Below are 15,186 nucleotides of genomic sequence, written 5' to 3'. Positions count from 1 at the left end.
ATGAACTTTATTGCCAATAAGGAGACTGAGCTCCATGTTCAAAATCATCTGGGATTCACGAAGAATACTGGGGAGAGTGGGAGTTCCCCAAATGCAAGTCTGAAGCTCAAGTTGGTACCCTCTCCACTAACCTGCAGGAGGCAAGAGGAGACCACTTCTGCCCTAGGCACGACTTTCCGCTCCAGGTTTGCCCTTGCTTAAATATGAGCAGCCACAGGTTACCCACACCTGTAAGATTGCTATCCTGTGTCTTACCTTTCCTTTGCAGTACTCTTTCCCCCATCATTTAGGTTTTCTTCATTTTCTACAAGGGACCAATTCTGATAAACTAATTCTCACTTAGACATGAGTCAAGAAACTGTTTGGAGTTATTTTTGATTTGTGTTTGTATCATTTGGATTTGGTTCTGATATATTTTTTTTAACCTTACCTGTAGAACCATAGACAAAGGATAAACTGCCCTTTATGTCATTGTTTAATTCAAAGGATTGTATCTCTAAATGTAGAGTTTCGATCACTTGAACCTAAGTACAAAACATGTAAGCAGTAAATTTGCTGTCATCAAACAAAGTGAAATCTAGCCAATTATCCACGCACCATGAACCTCTGGCACCAGAAATCTTAATACCTGAGACTATAACAGAAAGCAGGTCAGGTGGTCTTTAAAAAGCATTCCCTTGAGACAATAAAGGCAGAAGTGGAAAAATCTCAAAAGTTTGGTGTGTGGATGTTTATCTGGCTAGATACCGTCAGTAGTTTTCTGTAGCTACTTTTTTGAGCTAGCTAATGTTTAATTTGAGTAACCTTGTGGAAAGACCTGTTTAAGTGGCACTATCAAACAATAGCAGCAAGAGAAGAGATAAGAAGAAAGTATAAAAGGATTATTAAAGAAATGCTGGGGGTGGAATTTATCTCTCCAAACAAATCAGGGTGTGCTGAGCTTAATAGAAAAATCCTGTAATGGCTGGACAGATAGGAAACTGTTATTTTCTAGAACTTTGTAGCATGTGAGCGATTTTACTCTGATTTGGTGGGAGGGAATTAGGGAGAGGAAAGCTGTGACTTTCAGGTCATTATATTTGTAACATATTTCCTGGGATCTTGATATTCCAAACTATTTTTTTTTCAATATCTTATGAAAAGTGGTAAAGGATAGAAGCAGAGGGAAGGGGTAGGGTTTTGACTTATACCCTAAGCTTCTATCTGTAACTGAGCTATGCAGGAAGGAAATCTCTTTTGACCCCTTTTGGAATCCTTGTGCATCTAAAAGCAGCACTGGAACAAGTTTTGCCCTACTAAGTGGTCTGTTTCATTGCAGTTGTCTTTCTGAGTAGCTAGAAAATGTGTGAGACAAAGAACAGAGAAACTAATTACTAAAGAGAGGCTCTGTTTGTCTTTCAGTGTTTCTATTATCTGACTTACCCAGGTTCAGACCCTAGACTCTGAGTTTAGATGCAGCAAAATTTTCAGAATGTGTCCCTTGCGTTTCACTATCACAGAAGAGAATTAATAATGCACATGTATTGATTTTTTATTTGTATGCTTATTGGAGCACACAGGATGAAATAAAGAATCCAAGATTCTATTTGATCAATCAACTTGTATTTGTTAAGGACTTAATAAGTAGCTGCCTCTGTGAGATGTGGAGATGGGCCACCAGTGTGGGGGATGTCCCTTTCAGGGGCATACAAAAGAGATGGCCTAATAAGACATTCACAAAACAATCCTAACAGCAGGGAGTAAGAGCTACAGCTTTTGACTAGTTGTGTGACCTCTTCTATGCTAACTAGCAGTGTAAAATCACTGGACATATTCCTGGGAATAAGGGTCCAGGACAATGGTTTGAACAACTAGTTGTGTGTCACAGTTACCTGTGAAAATCCAAAGGTTCAAATAGATTGCCTGTACTCTAGATGGGCTATAGACTGTCTCTGGATTTTGCTCTAGATTGGCTGTTAAGTCCTGTAACACCTAGATCACTGTTTATCAAAATTCAATGTGCCTCAAGGGCAGGTTGGCTATCAGAGTTCCTGAATCAGTAGGTCTGGGACAGGCGTGAGAATTAGCCTTTCTAATGAAAAAGGAGGTAGTAGTGCTCATGGTGCCAGGGTGGGAACCCAGGGGGTTGCTGGCTGGCAAAGGAGCCATTTTAAAAACCAAGAGAAGAGTTAGGACACTTGGTAGAGGAGACAACGCAGGGTAAATGCACACAGTCATCGTACCAGCTGGAGGGACAGGGTTGAGGCTGGGAAGAAGGCAGCGTAATCAGCAGCTTTGCAAAGCAGTGTAAAAACCAATCTGCAAGACGATCGCAGCTTCCGTGGTTCAGATATTTTCATACACTGAGCCACATTTTCCCAAACACAATTCTAAGATTGCTGGATTATTAGAAGTGGGGTTAGGGGGATAAGCAATAAGAAAATTGCAGGCTGAGTGAAAGAGTAAATAGCATGTGCAAATCACTGTTACTGAAAAATCCACCACACGTTCAAGCAGAAAGGGGTCTTCCTAAGACCTCTTTTATAAGGATTTAATCCCATTCAACTCCACATGGGAAGGATCCACCCTGTGACCTAATCTTATCCCAGAGACCCCTCTTCTTAATACCATCTCTTTGTGGGTAAAAAAATTTTATTGTATGAACTTGGAGGAGGGACATAAAATAGACCATAACAGATTCAGTGCAGGGAAGAGTAGCAAGTCATGCTCAGGCCATTCTTGAGCCCCAGTTAGGTTAACAGGCCAATATTCAGGGGCACATCCTTTGGAAGAATATGTATTTTTGTGTTTATAACTGAAAAGCTATAGTGGTGACTTTTTGGGAACAATGTCAAAGAGAGATCTGAGTTTGCAACTCCAGAAACAGAAAACTGCCCAGCAATGTCCAAATGGCACTTCTCCAGCTGAAGAAGAAGGAAGACCCTGCCCTGGAAGAACCGTGAAGCACAGAGTAACCATGAGCAGCCCTGCCTCAAAAGAGCAAAAAGGATGTTTTTCTGGAAAACTCTTTTATTTTCTTTCCCTGTACTATAGTTGAAATCTCCCCTGAAGCCTATTCAAAGCTGAGAATGGAAAAAAATCACCCAGGAGATCAATGCAAACCTCATCTCAGGCAGAACAACCCTTCTCACAAAGCTGGCTCCCTTGCAGCCTTCAATTTTGCATTGTTTCTCCTCTGACTATGTATCTAATTATTATTATTATTATTATTATTATTTTTGCTTTAAAAGCCCTTGTTGGTCTTTAAGCTGAATGTAGGCATTGAAATAAATGGTTGGGTGGTAAATACCTTAAAAAGTATGGGTTCTGGCATTAGACAGAACTGGATAGGAGCCTGAGGTTCACTACTACCCTTGTGCAAAATATAAAGCCTTTCAGAGAGACCCAATCGTCTCTTCTGGAAAACAGGGGATGATCACATCTTTCGTCAATGAGTTGTTAAAAGGAATGCATCAACTTACACTTACAAATCTTTGAGAAATGTGACTGGCACATAGTCAAGATGAAAATAAACATTCATTATCATAAAAACAACAATATTTTTAAAAAGAACCCAAGTGATGATAAATATGGCAGGGTGAAAAAAAATAGTTGTGTATGCTTAAAACGAGAATAATCCATTTCCTATTAACTTTAACCACCTCATAAGCCAATTTATAATTGAGAGAAGGATTTGGTTTGACAATGAAATTGGAAGAATAAATAAGCCTTAGACCTAGAAGGAACATTAGAATCAAATAGTCCTCACATTCAGATGATCAGATTAAGACACCAAAGATGCTGTTTGAAGTCTGGGCTGCTGTCACAGGGTACCTTGGACTAGGTGGCTTCAACCACAGACATATATTTCTCATAGTTCTGGAGAATGGGAAATCTAAGATCAGGGTGCCAGCAGATTACATGTCTGATGAGCTTTCTCTTCCTGGCTTTCTACCAGGAGGGTGAGAGAAACAGGAAGCAATCTCTCCCCTTTTCTTCTTTGAAGGGCACTAATCCCTTCTGGAGGGCTCCACCCTCCTAACCTAATTTCCTCCCACAGTCCACCTCTGATTTCCTTGCATTGTTACAGATTAGGATTTTGACATTTGAATTTGGAGGATCAGGAGCATTCAGTACACAGCAGACATTCTAGCTCCTTTAATCTCAAAGAGTCAGAGGACACAGCCAGCATTAAAATCCATTCCTTATATCAGTCCATCACAATCTATCAGATCTTAATTCATATTTGCTGAAGAAGTAGGTAAAGCTCTTCTTAGAATTCACACATTTGTGAATTTGCAAAGCTGATTCAGAAAAGGTGATTCCATAGAATATGTCACCCACATAAGCACTGCTTTGACAAACAACATCTCTATCCATCAGAAAAGTTTATGTTGATGCCCGAAAAACAGACATCAAAGTGAAGGAGAAGAGTTTTAAAAGCAAACAAACCTTAGGCATGCTGTAAAGGACACTTGCTTTGGAATGGAGCTCTGGGTGTTTAATTATCAACATGTGCCTTTCCATCCCCAGCCTATTAAATCATCTGGCCTGCTAATAATAGCCTGTTTAGCCATCAGGAGAAGATGGATGAGTTTTAGTTCCCATTTTCAAATCCAAGGGATCTGCCCTGTTTCTGAATTATCTACAGATGAAGATTAGTCACTAGGCATCTGTAGGTTGTGCAGAGGACACTGGAGTCTTGGCCAGCACATTTATCCTCCACAGTGGGCTCTTCTGTCTCTTCCAGGCCTTCCAGTGGTGGATGGACGGAGAGAGCCAAATTTAAAATATGGCAAAAAGAACCTTACCAATTAAAAGCTCTGTTTGCATTGTAAACTGATTTTAATCATTTCCTGTGTTTAAACTGTCTGTGAAAAGATCCTGTACTTAGCTTCACAAAGAGAGTTTTGCATGTACTTGGACTGCTTTCTCAAAATTAGCTGGGTTTGTGTGTGTTGGTTTTAATCCATATCCAGTGTTCCTGGGTTACCTGTTGATACATACCCACATATTGCAAAACTTTGTAGCTTTAAACCATTTAATTGGAGACGATTTTCTGGATGAGGAATTGAAGAAGAGCCTAGCTAGTGTGTCTCCTCTAGGGTTCCTGAGAAGGTAGCTGAGACTTCATGGTTGGTGGGGTCAAGGTGGTATAGAATGTGGGCTGAGGGTCTGCCCTACTCTTTTGGCAGGGTGTGATCTTTGGGTGTGATCCTTGAGGGCCTCCCCACATGATGTTGGACATCCTTGTAGCAGAGCAAGCCTCAGATGTCCCAGAAGGCCACCTTCTCTGTATTCAGGGTCCATCCAATAAAATTAAATTAACTTAAAGCAAACTCAGATTCAAAGGGATGCAAGGAGTCTCTTGATGGGAGAATAAAAGGTGTAGCAGCTATCTTCAAGGAGTTAAGAAAAAGTGATCAGTTAGATTTTTAAACGGAGTCCTCCACTCCACAAACTACCTGATTGTGCACAGAAGCTTCAAAAGTCTTTATTTTATTTACTCATCAGATCTCTTTCCACTCATGACATTTAATAACTATTTTGTGATGCCTCGAAGCGATGCTTTCAATCAATGAATCAATCACATTCTATTTATTTTTCTGTTTATCATTCCTTCCCTTTCCAGTCCATTCCCATATTGATTATAATACTCCAAATGCCATTCTGGATCCTGAATAACAAATCTAATCAGTGACAAATACTGAAAGCTTCGACATAACATTCACTATGAGAGAAAGAAGGCAGACAATGGAGAAAACAATTAGAAAACACTTTCCAAGCTGGAGAAGCATCTTCACAATGCCAGTACTTTTGAGATATTTAGGTGGCTTTCATGCCACCCTTTACTTTTCATGCCCTAAGGAGTAGGGTACAAAAAAAGCAGTTTTGCAGATCTTATCAGTAGACCCAAAAGTAGAAATTAACTAGTAGTGAAAATCTCTTACATTGAGTCCCTTCCATTTGCATATATTTGCATATGAATACCCCACTAATTGTTTTGAAGTAACAATTAAGAGAACAATAGAAGAAAGAAAGGGGCTTGAGGCTGCAACAGACACCTGGGAGGCTGTATTTAAAAAGCTTCTTACATATTTGATTTTATTTTTTAAATAAAGAGAAAGGCACTGAGTCATTCACACAAAGTACTACCAGAAGAATTAAAGAGGGAGAAGATGTTGTTTTCTGATAGCCAGTTCTCTAACTCTTCCCACCGGAACATCAAGGCCCTGCCATGTGTTCAGAACCCCAGGTTCTCCAAGTGCTGAAACAAGTTCTGAGGTGCATTCCCTCCACCAAGCCCACAGGTTTTCCCTGGTTCCACTTCAAGATGGCAATTTTGAGTAGTTGTTTGAAGTTTCTTCCACAGAGTTGCCCAAGGACTCTGAGTGGGATGGGTGGCCTTCCGTTCCTCTCCTATGTGGTTCTGAACCATTCAGCTCTAGCCCCACATTGACACAATTCACCTGTATTTAACTCTTCTCATTCTCCTGGCAATTTAGCAAACTTGTGCTCTTCCTTTGGCATGCTCATTAGAGATTTAGTCCTGCAGACCAATTTTGTTTTTCTTTTTCATTTTGCTTGCCTATTCCTCTTTGGATAAGAGCACTTTGGTTTTTCCTTTCCACAGTCTCATCTCATGTCCTCATTTTTGGTGGTTTCTGGGAGAACTCTCACCCCCAGCTCTAAGAATGGAGCTGAAACAAGAGGTGCAGAGTACAGATAGAAGGAAATGAACCAGAGCAAAGTGACATAAGAAACAAAGAGGAGAACTGCAAGAAGGAAAGGAGGGAGGGAGGGAGGGAGGGAGAGAGAGACAGAGAGACAGAGAGACAGAGAGAGAGAGAGAGAGAGAGAGAGAGAGAGAGAGATATGCTGGTGATGTGGTTTGAGCTCTTGGATCCACTTTTGCTCCAAACTATGTTTTTAGTTCCACAAACCAATTAATCTGCCTCCTCCAACATGCTTATACACACATGCATACATAGACACTACTTGATTATAATAATAATAATTATTATTACCAGTTGCCTAATCTAGTATGATTTGGAATTTTTTTGGCCCTTGAAATCAGGCTTTGTTACTATAGCCCTTTATCAACCAGAAACAGATAAACAAAGCATTTCCTCCAGTTGTTTATTATACTGTACCTAAAAGACATTGACAAATCTGGAATTAAACACAAAGTTAACTCCCCTGGCTTTTAATATAATATCTACCAGCTAACAAAGGTTACCTTTCCAAATTAGTTGTATGTATTATTGGATTATTCAACATCACTAAATTATCCTATGTAAAATATTGAATTTCCATAGACTATACTTCTCGATTAATATACATATACATATCCACACATGCACTTTTCTAAAATCTCACTTCATTTTATCTTATTCATTCATTCATTCATTTTTTATGATGTTAAAAATCCAACCCAGGGCTTCACGCATGTTAGTCAAGCCCTCAACCACTGAATTGTACCCACAACCACATATTCTTTTACAGGAGGATAAAAGTCCATATCACCCCAATCCTCCGAGTAGGTACACCTCAATTTGTGTCTCCTGAGATACATGCATTGGATAGCTTTTCAGAATAACAACTCCAAAAGCTCATTGCTCTACAGAACAAAATATTTTTTTCTTAAAAATGTTACCTGTTGGGGCTGGGGATGTGGCTCAAGCGGCAGTGCGCTTGCCTGGCATGTGTGCGGCCCGGGTTGTTCGATCCTCAGCACCACATACCAACAAAGATGTTGTGTCTGCCGAAAACTAAAAAATAAATATTAAAAAAAATTCTCTCTCCCTCTCTCTCTCTCTCTCTCTCTCTCTCTCTCTCTCTCTCTCTCTCTCTCTCTTTAAAAAAAAATGTTACCTGTAGGCTTCAGGCCAGTTCAGGTTCTGCTCCAAGTGTGATTCTGCTCCATGTTCCCATTTAGACTTCCGGGCTGAAGAGCAACCTCCATCTGGAATGTGCCATTTTCAGAGCAGAGAACACAGATAGAGTCTACGCTGCCCCATGCAACTTCTTATATCATTCTCATTTGGAATTGCCCTGGACAGGTCCAACTGCAGGACAGGAAAGCAATGCCACCAGCACAGAGGTATTGCAAGTTGCATGGGGAAGGCAAGGCCCTAAGACTCCTTACAAAGAAAGAAGGGGAAGAGTTTGAACAATAATACATTCTGACCAATAGAGGTGTTCTCCCTTTACCTGACCCCTGTGAGGGACACCACTACCACTGAACCCAGGACCAAAGTTGTCCCTGGAACTGTAGATTCTTAACAGAGAAAGACCATTCACAGGAGCTAAGCCTCTTGTGCTCTGCAGGGCAGGACCTCCCTTTCTGTGATGGGTTTCCCTGAGGTTGTTGCTTTTCAGACTTGCTCAGTAGGTTCTGTGAAAATGAACAAACCCAAAGTGCTGCTTTTAAATATGATTAGCAAATATTTTGACTATTTTGCAAAATAAGCACCTCTTAAAGGTTGATACTAGTAAGATGGCGTGGCTGCCAGTGGAACACAGATGCTTGCAGCATAGCTGATTTTAGAAATCCTTCAGTGAGTACCATTATAATAACAGTGGGTATGTAAAAACACCTCAAAAAGTATAGTGCTTAAAACAACAATAATTGAATCATTTATTGAATTTAATCATTTATTATCTCCCATTATCTCTGTGAGTCAGACAGAAGCAGCTCAGTTCTGTGATCTGATCCAGCATCTTTCATTATTATAGGACCTTTCATGTTGTAGTCTGATGACAGTTCAGTATAGCATCATGAAGGCTTCCTCACTCACACTATGGAGCTCAAGCTGGGAAGACTTGAACATCTGGGAGCTGCAGAGACTCCTTGGATATCTCTCTGTAGCTCTCTGTGATGTCTCTGTGATCTCCAATCTAGTAGCTTCAGAGCTATTTACATGGCAGATCAGATTTCCAAAGGCTCAGAGAGATATAAAGAGAGACTCAAAGGGAGAAAGGTAGAACACTCCAGGTGGAAACTATATTGCCTTTTGCAATCCAGCCTCAGAAGTCAGGCAAGCATCAATATTTCCATGTTCTCATAGTGGAGTCAGTTACAAAGCCAGGCTCAGATACAAGGGAATGAATCAGATACCCCATCTCTCAATAACATAATCACTTTTAAGAAGAGGATGTGCTATGAGATTAATATTGGTGTGAACATCATTAGAAATTCCAATTTGCCAAAGATAGGCTGGACACTCTTTTCCCTTATTCTAGTTCTGATGAAATGCACTGGAATTGAATGGGAAAAAATGTTATAGCTGAAAGGAAAAGACTATAAAATAATCTCATGCAACTTTTTCCAATTACAAACTCAAGGAGTTTAAGTGATTGCCCAAGGTAAGGTTGATAATTAGGTATAAATATACAAAAAATTAAACTAGGAATCCTTATTCCAAATTCCTTCCACTGAATTTCAGCCGCATGATTTATTTTTACCTAACTCTGTTTTACAGATCATGGCAACAGTGTAGCTGAAATGATGAATTCTGAAAGTATACAACAACTATTACCTAGTCTTGAATACTTAATTGGTTTGATGTGTTAGCTGGTGATGGTATATTTAAACTATTGGTCATATGGTACAGAACAGGAGGCACAGAAAATGCAAATCAAAACTATTCTAAGATTTCATCACATGCCAGTCAGAATGGCAGTTATCAAGAATACACACAACAATAAGTGTTGGTAAGGATGTGGGGGAAAAGGCACATTCATACATGGCTGGTGGGACTGCAAATTGGGGCTACCACTCTGAAAAGCAGTATGGAGATTCCTTAGAAAACTTGGAATGGAACTACCATTTAACCCAGCTATCCTACTCCTTGGTCTATACCCAAAGGACTTAAAATCAACATACTATAGCAATGCAGCCACATCAATGTTTATAGCAGCTCAATACAAAATAGCTAAACTGTAGAAGCAACTTAAATGCCCTTTAATAGATAAATGGATAAAGAAACTGTGGTATATATACACAATGGAATGTTACTCAGCATTAAAAGAGAATAAAATTATGGCATTTGCAGGTAAATGGATGGAGTTGGAGAATCTCTTGCTAAGCGAAGTAAGTCAATCCTAAAAATCCAAAGGCCAAATGTTCTCTCTGATAAGTAGATGTTGATCCATAATGGGGTGGGGTGCATGTGAAAAATGGAGTAACTTTGATTGGGTAAAGGGAGAAGTGGGGAAGGAAGGAGTATGAGGGCAGGAAAGATGGTGGAATGAGATGGACATCATTACCCTAGGTACATGTATGACTGCACATATGGTGTGATGTTACATCATGTAAAATCAAGGAAATGAAAAGTTGTGTTGCAATTGTGTGCAATGAATCGAAGTGAATTCTGCTATCATATATACCTAATTAAAATTAAAAAATTAATTTTTTAAAAAAGGATAGAAGACACAGAGACAAACCCAAACATCTACCATCATCTTACAAAGTGCCAAAAGCATATATTGAAGAAAAAACTGTCTTTTTGTCAAATGGTGCTGGGAAAACTGGTTATCTTTATGTGTAAAAATAAAACTAGACCCCTTTATCACTTACCCTGCACAACAATCAACTCGAAATGTATCAAAGAAGTAGGAATTCCACCAAAAACTTTGCGACTTCTAGAAGAAAATGTAGATGCAACATTTCAGTATATAGCACAGGCAATGCCTTTCCTAATAGTACTCCTAAAACTCAGGAAGTAATGCCAAGAGTTAATAAATGGGATGGCATCAAATTAAAAAGTTTCAGCATAGCAAAGGAAATAATTGGAAATGTGAAGCAAGAATATACAGAATAGGAGAAAATCTTTGCTAGCTACTCTCCTGTTAGAGGATTAAAATCCAAAATATATGAAGAATTAAAAAGGTTTACATGGAAAAAATCAAATAACCTAATTAATAAATGGGCAAATGAATTAAATAGATGCCTGTTAAAGTAAGAAATATAAATTACTAATAAATATATGAAAAAAGTTCAACTTTTTAGCAATTAGGTAAATGCAAAACAAAAACTTGAGATTTCATCTCCCACTAATCAGAATGGCAGTCATCAAGAATACAAATTAAAAAAATGTGGAGAGGATGTGGAGTAAAAGGAACACTTTCACACTGCTGGTAGGATGATAAATTAGTACAACTGCTATGGAAATAAGTATGGAGATTCCTTAGAAGACCAGGCATGGAACCACCATATGACTGACCCAGCTATACCTCTCTTTGATACTTATCCTGAAGATCTGAAGCCATCTTATGATAGTGATACATATCCAGGTTTATAACAGCACAATTCACAACAGCCAAACTATGGAACCAGCCCAGGTGTCCATCAATGGATGAAGGGATAAAGAAAACATGGTATAAATAAATACACAATAGAGTTTTAATGAGCCATAAAGAAAAACAAAATTGTGTCATTTGCAAGAAAATGGATGGAGTAGAGACCTTTATTTAAGTGAAATAAGTCAAACTCAGAAGGTCTCTTATATGTGAAAGTTGGAGAGGAAAAAGGAAAAGAAATGCAGGGTGGATCTCATAGAAATCAAAGCAAAATCAGAAGAAAGGGACCAAGGGGTGGGAGTCAGGGAGGGAAGGGACAAGTGCTGGGGAGTAATATTAGCCAAATTCTATTGCTATATTGTGTGCATGTATGGATATGTAACAACAGATTCCATCATTATGTACAAATATAATGTACCAGTTAAAAACATAAAAGATTATTGGTAAAAAATGAAATATAGATTACTAAAAAATGTCAGGTGACTCTTGGTGGGATTTTTATTCTTAACTCAAATCTATGAAATAAACAATATTAGTTGCTTTTATAAAGCCTTTGAAACGGAATTTCTTAGAAGTTGAAATTCAATATTCTTGTTAGGTACAGGGCTATCAGAGTCTATTTTATATTGGGTGAGTAATGATGGTTTGCAATTTTTTGAGAAAGCAGTACATTTCCTCTAAGCTGTCATCTTTATATGTGTAAAATGATTCATAGAATTTCTGTATGCTCATGGTATATCTCCATGGTCTTTAGTGGTATCCTCTATTTCACATACAATATTGATAATTTGTGTATTTCCACTTATTTTCCTTTCTTAGTTTTGCTATCTGTTTGTCAATCTCACTAATCTTTAAAAAAATCAGTTCTTGCTTTCATTGAGTTTTGTGGGATTTTTTGTTGTTGTTGTTCTCAAGTTCATTGATTTCTGTTCTTGGGTTTATTATTTCCTTTCTCTCTTTGAGTTTATTTTGATCTTTTTCTAGGTCCTGAGGAAGGAGCTTAGATTGTTGATTTAAAACAGCTATTTTTTTCTAAGTTTTTGTTTTAGAGCTATAAATTTTCCCCTTAGCACTGCTTTAGCTGTGTTCCCCAACTTTGATGTTTTATTTTCATTTTCATTCATCAAATGTACATTTTGAAACTGTTCTGTACCCATGCATTATTTACAAATATGCTACTTAGTTACCAAATGTTTGGAGTTGTTTGTTTCTTTAAAATAATTCTCATTGATTTGTAGCTTGATTCCATTATGGTCAAAAAGCACATTCTGTATAATTTCATTTAGGTTAGAATTGTAAGATTTATTTTATATCTTACAGTAGAGACTACCTTGGTTTAAAGATTGCTGTACTTGAAAATAACATGCATTCTACAATAATATTCTCAAAAATATTAGATAGATTCTGTTGGTTGATGGTGTTGTTGAATATTTCTATGTCTTTTTGATTTCTGTCTAGTTTTTTTTTTTTTTTATAAATTGAGAGAAGGTTTGCATGTCTCTGAACATAACAACAGATTTCTACTTTTTGTTTCATTTCTATGGGTTCTGCCTCACATATGTTGCTGTTCTGTTATTTGGTAAGTCCTGTTTAGGATTTCTGTCTTCTGAGGGGCTTACTCTTTTATCGGTATATTTCACTCTCATTCTTGGAATTTTCTTTGTTTTAAAGAGTACTTTAAAAAAACGACTTTATCTGATATTAGTATAACTACCTCTGTTTTATTTTGATTGTTTGCACACTTTATTTATATTTTATAGTTGTGTCATATTTTATAATGTGATTTTCTAATCTGTCTTTTATATGCTGTAGTTATATCATTTACATTCATCATAATTAGTGATATGTTAATCCTGCTTTTTCATTTTTCTTTTCTTTTTATCTTTTAGTTTCACATTTTTCTATTTTCTTTTTCTGCTTTCCTGTATTACTTGGAATTTTATTTAGAATTGTATTTTGATTTACCTGTGTTTTAGAGTATATTAAAACACTACAGATAAATAGCATATAAAGCTTTCTGTAGCTTTTTTACTAATTTTTGAGTATTATACATTTGTGCATGTATCATATTTTTTTAAATTTTTATTTTTAAAATTTGTATTCAGTGTGTATCTTATCATAGCCTACCAATTTCATCATTTTATAAGTTCAAATGAAATATTTAAACCATACTTCTCTTTAGCCACCCTTTCTGCACCCTGTTCATAATATAATTGTATCAAATCTTTCCTCTGAATATTCTTAGAACCATATCACTGCTATAATTCTTACTTCAACCATCAAAAAAGAAAACAGAAAATTCAAGAAAAGAAGGAATTGGTGTTGCATTTTTCCATATTTTCTTTGTTCTGTTCTTTCTTCTTCACGGTTCTTTATTTGATGGTTTCCTTGTGTTTAGATAACTTATTTTAGTTGTTCATTTACAACAGGTCCAAGAGTGAATGAATTCTCTGTTTCTTTTTATCATTTTTTAAAAATCTTTATTTCTTCTTTGTTCTTTAGTGATAGTTTTGCTGGCTGTAGGTTTCTGGGATGAACAGTTTGTGCATATGAATATAGAGGAGATGGTTGTTGTCATTTTTGTGGGTTTTTTTTTTTTTAGCTTTTGGAAAACATTGTCTGTCTTCCTATGGCTTCCATCAATTCTGACAAGAAACCAACTATGATTTTAACTGTTTTTTTTCTTCTAAAATACGGTGTTATTTTTTTTCCTAGCAACTTTAAAGAGTTTTATTTGTTGTTAGTTTTCAGAAGTTTAATTATAATGTGTATTTGCATGGATTTCTTTGATTTTTTTCCTGTTTAGGAATTACTCATCTTGATCTGTAGGTTTAAGTCTTTTGGTAAGTCTGAGAAGTTTTCAGTCATTATATTTTTATGTGATATTTTAAAACTGTTTTCTTTCTCTTCTTCTTCTGGGACTCCAATGATGTGAAAGATAGATTATTTATTATAGTTCCATGGTCCCCAAAACTCAGTGCATTTTTTTTCCCAGTCAAGTGTTTATTTGCTATTCTTTTGGGGTAACTTCCATTATTCTATCTTCCAATACATTATTTCCTTTGTCTCATTCATTTTCTTATGGAGTACATTCTTTAAATTTTTATTTTAGTAATTTCACTTTTAGTTAGAAAACTTTCATTTGATTCCTCATATATCTTCTAATTAATTTTTTGAATTTCTATTTTTATTAGTTGTGAGTTTATTTGTATTTACATCTTTGTCATGTTGGTTTCAACATTTCTTGAATGTCTTTTTTCATTTAGTTTGAGATCTTCCTGTTTTTTTTTTGTTTGTTTGTTTGTTTTTTTTTTTTTTTTTTGTCTGACAAGTGAGTTTTGATCGAAACCTGGACATTTTTTTGTTACATAAGTCTTAATCTTATTAAATCTCTTTAAGCTGGCTGTTTTTTTTTTTTTTTTTTTTTGACATGACTCTGATGGGGGAAGAGGAGAGAACTACCTCTGTACTGCCAGGTGGAGATGATAATGTCAGTTACTGAGAGCTCACCATGAGCCAAGGGCTGGGATAGACACTTACACATGTGTGAATAATTGGCACATACAGCAGGGGCTCAGTTATGAATTTAGTGCACTGGGTTTCTCTTATTAAAATGGAGCACTCAACACAGGTGTACATGGGATCCCGGTATTCAACATTAAGGTCTCAGAATCCTTGTTAAGAAGGACAGCTTTGTAAGAAATTCATGAATAAGAGATTGGCAATTCTGGATTCAGAGTCCAGAGTTCTAAGTTTGCCTCTCAGTCTCTATTGACAGCCAACCTAGCAAGGCTCCTTATTAATCCTGGACAGAGTTGGGAGATCTGACTTTCATGTGGGCTTCGTTGATGGAAGTGAATGGGCCTTCTTACCCCTGGATTATCAAAGGCTCACTCTGTCCAG

Source organism: Urocitellus parryii, chromosome 10 (assembly GCF_045843805.1).
Source record: "Urocitellus parryii isolate mUroPar1 chromosome 10, mUroPar1.hap1, whole genome shotgun sequence".
In the NCBI taxonomy this organism is placed as follows: domain Eukaryota; kingdom Metazoa; phylum Chordata; class Mammalia; order Rodentia; family Sciuridae; genus Urocitellus; species Urocitellus parryii.
Note: the sequence above shows the minus strand (reverse complement) of the source record.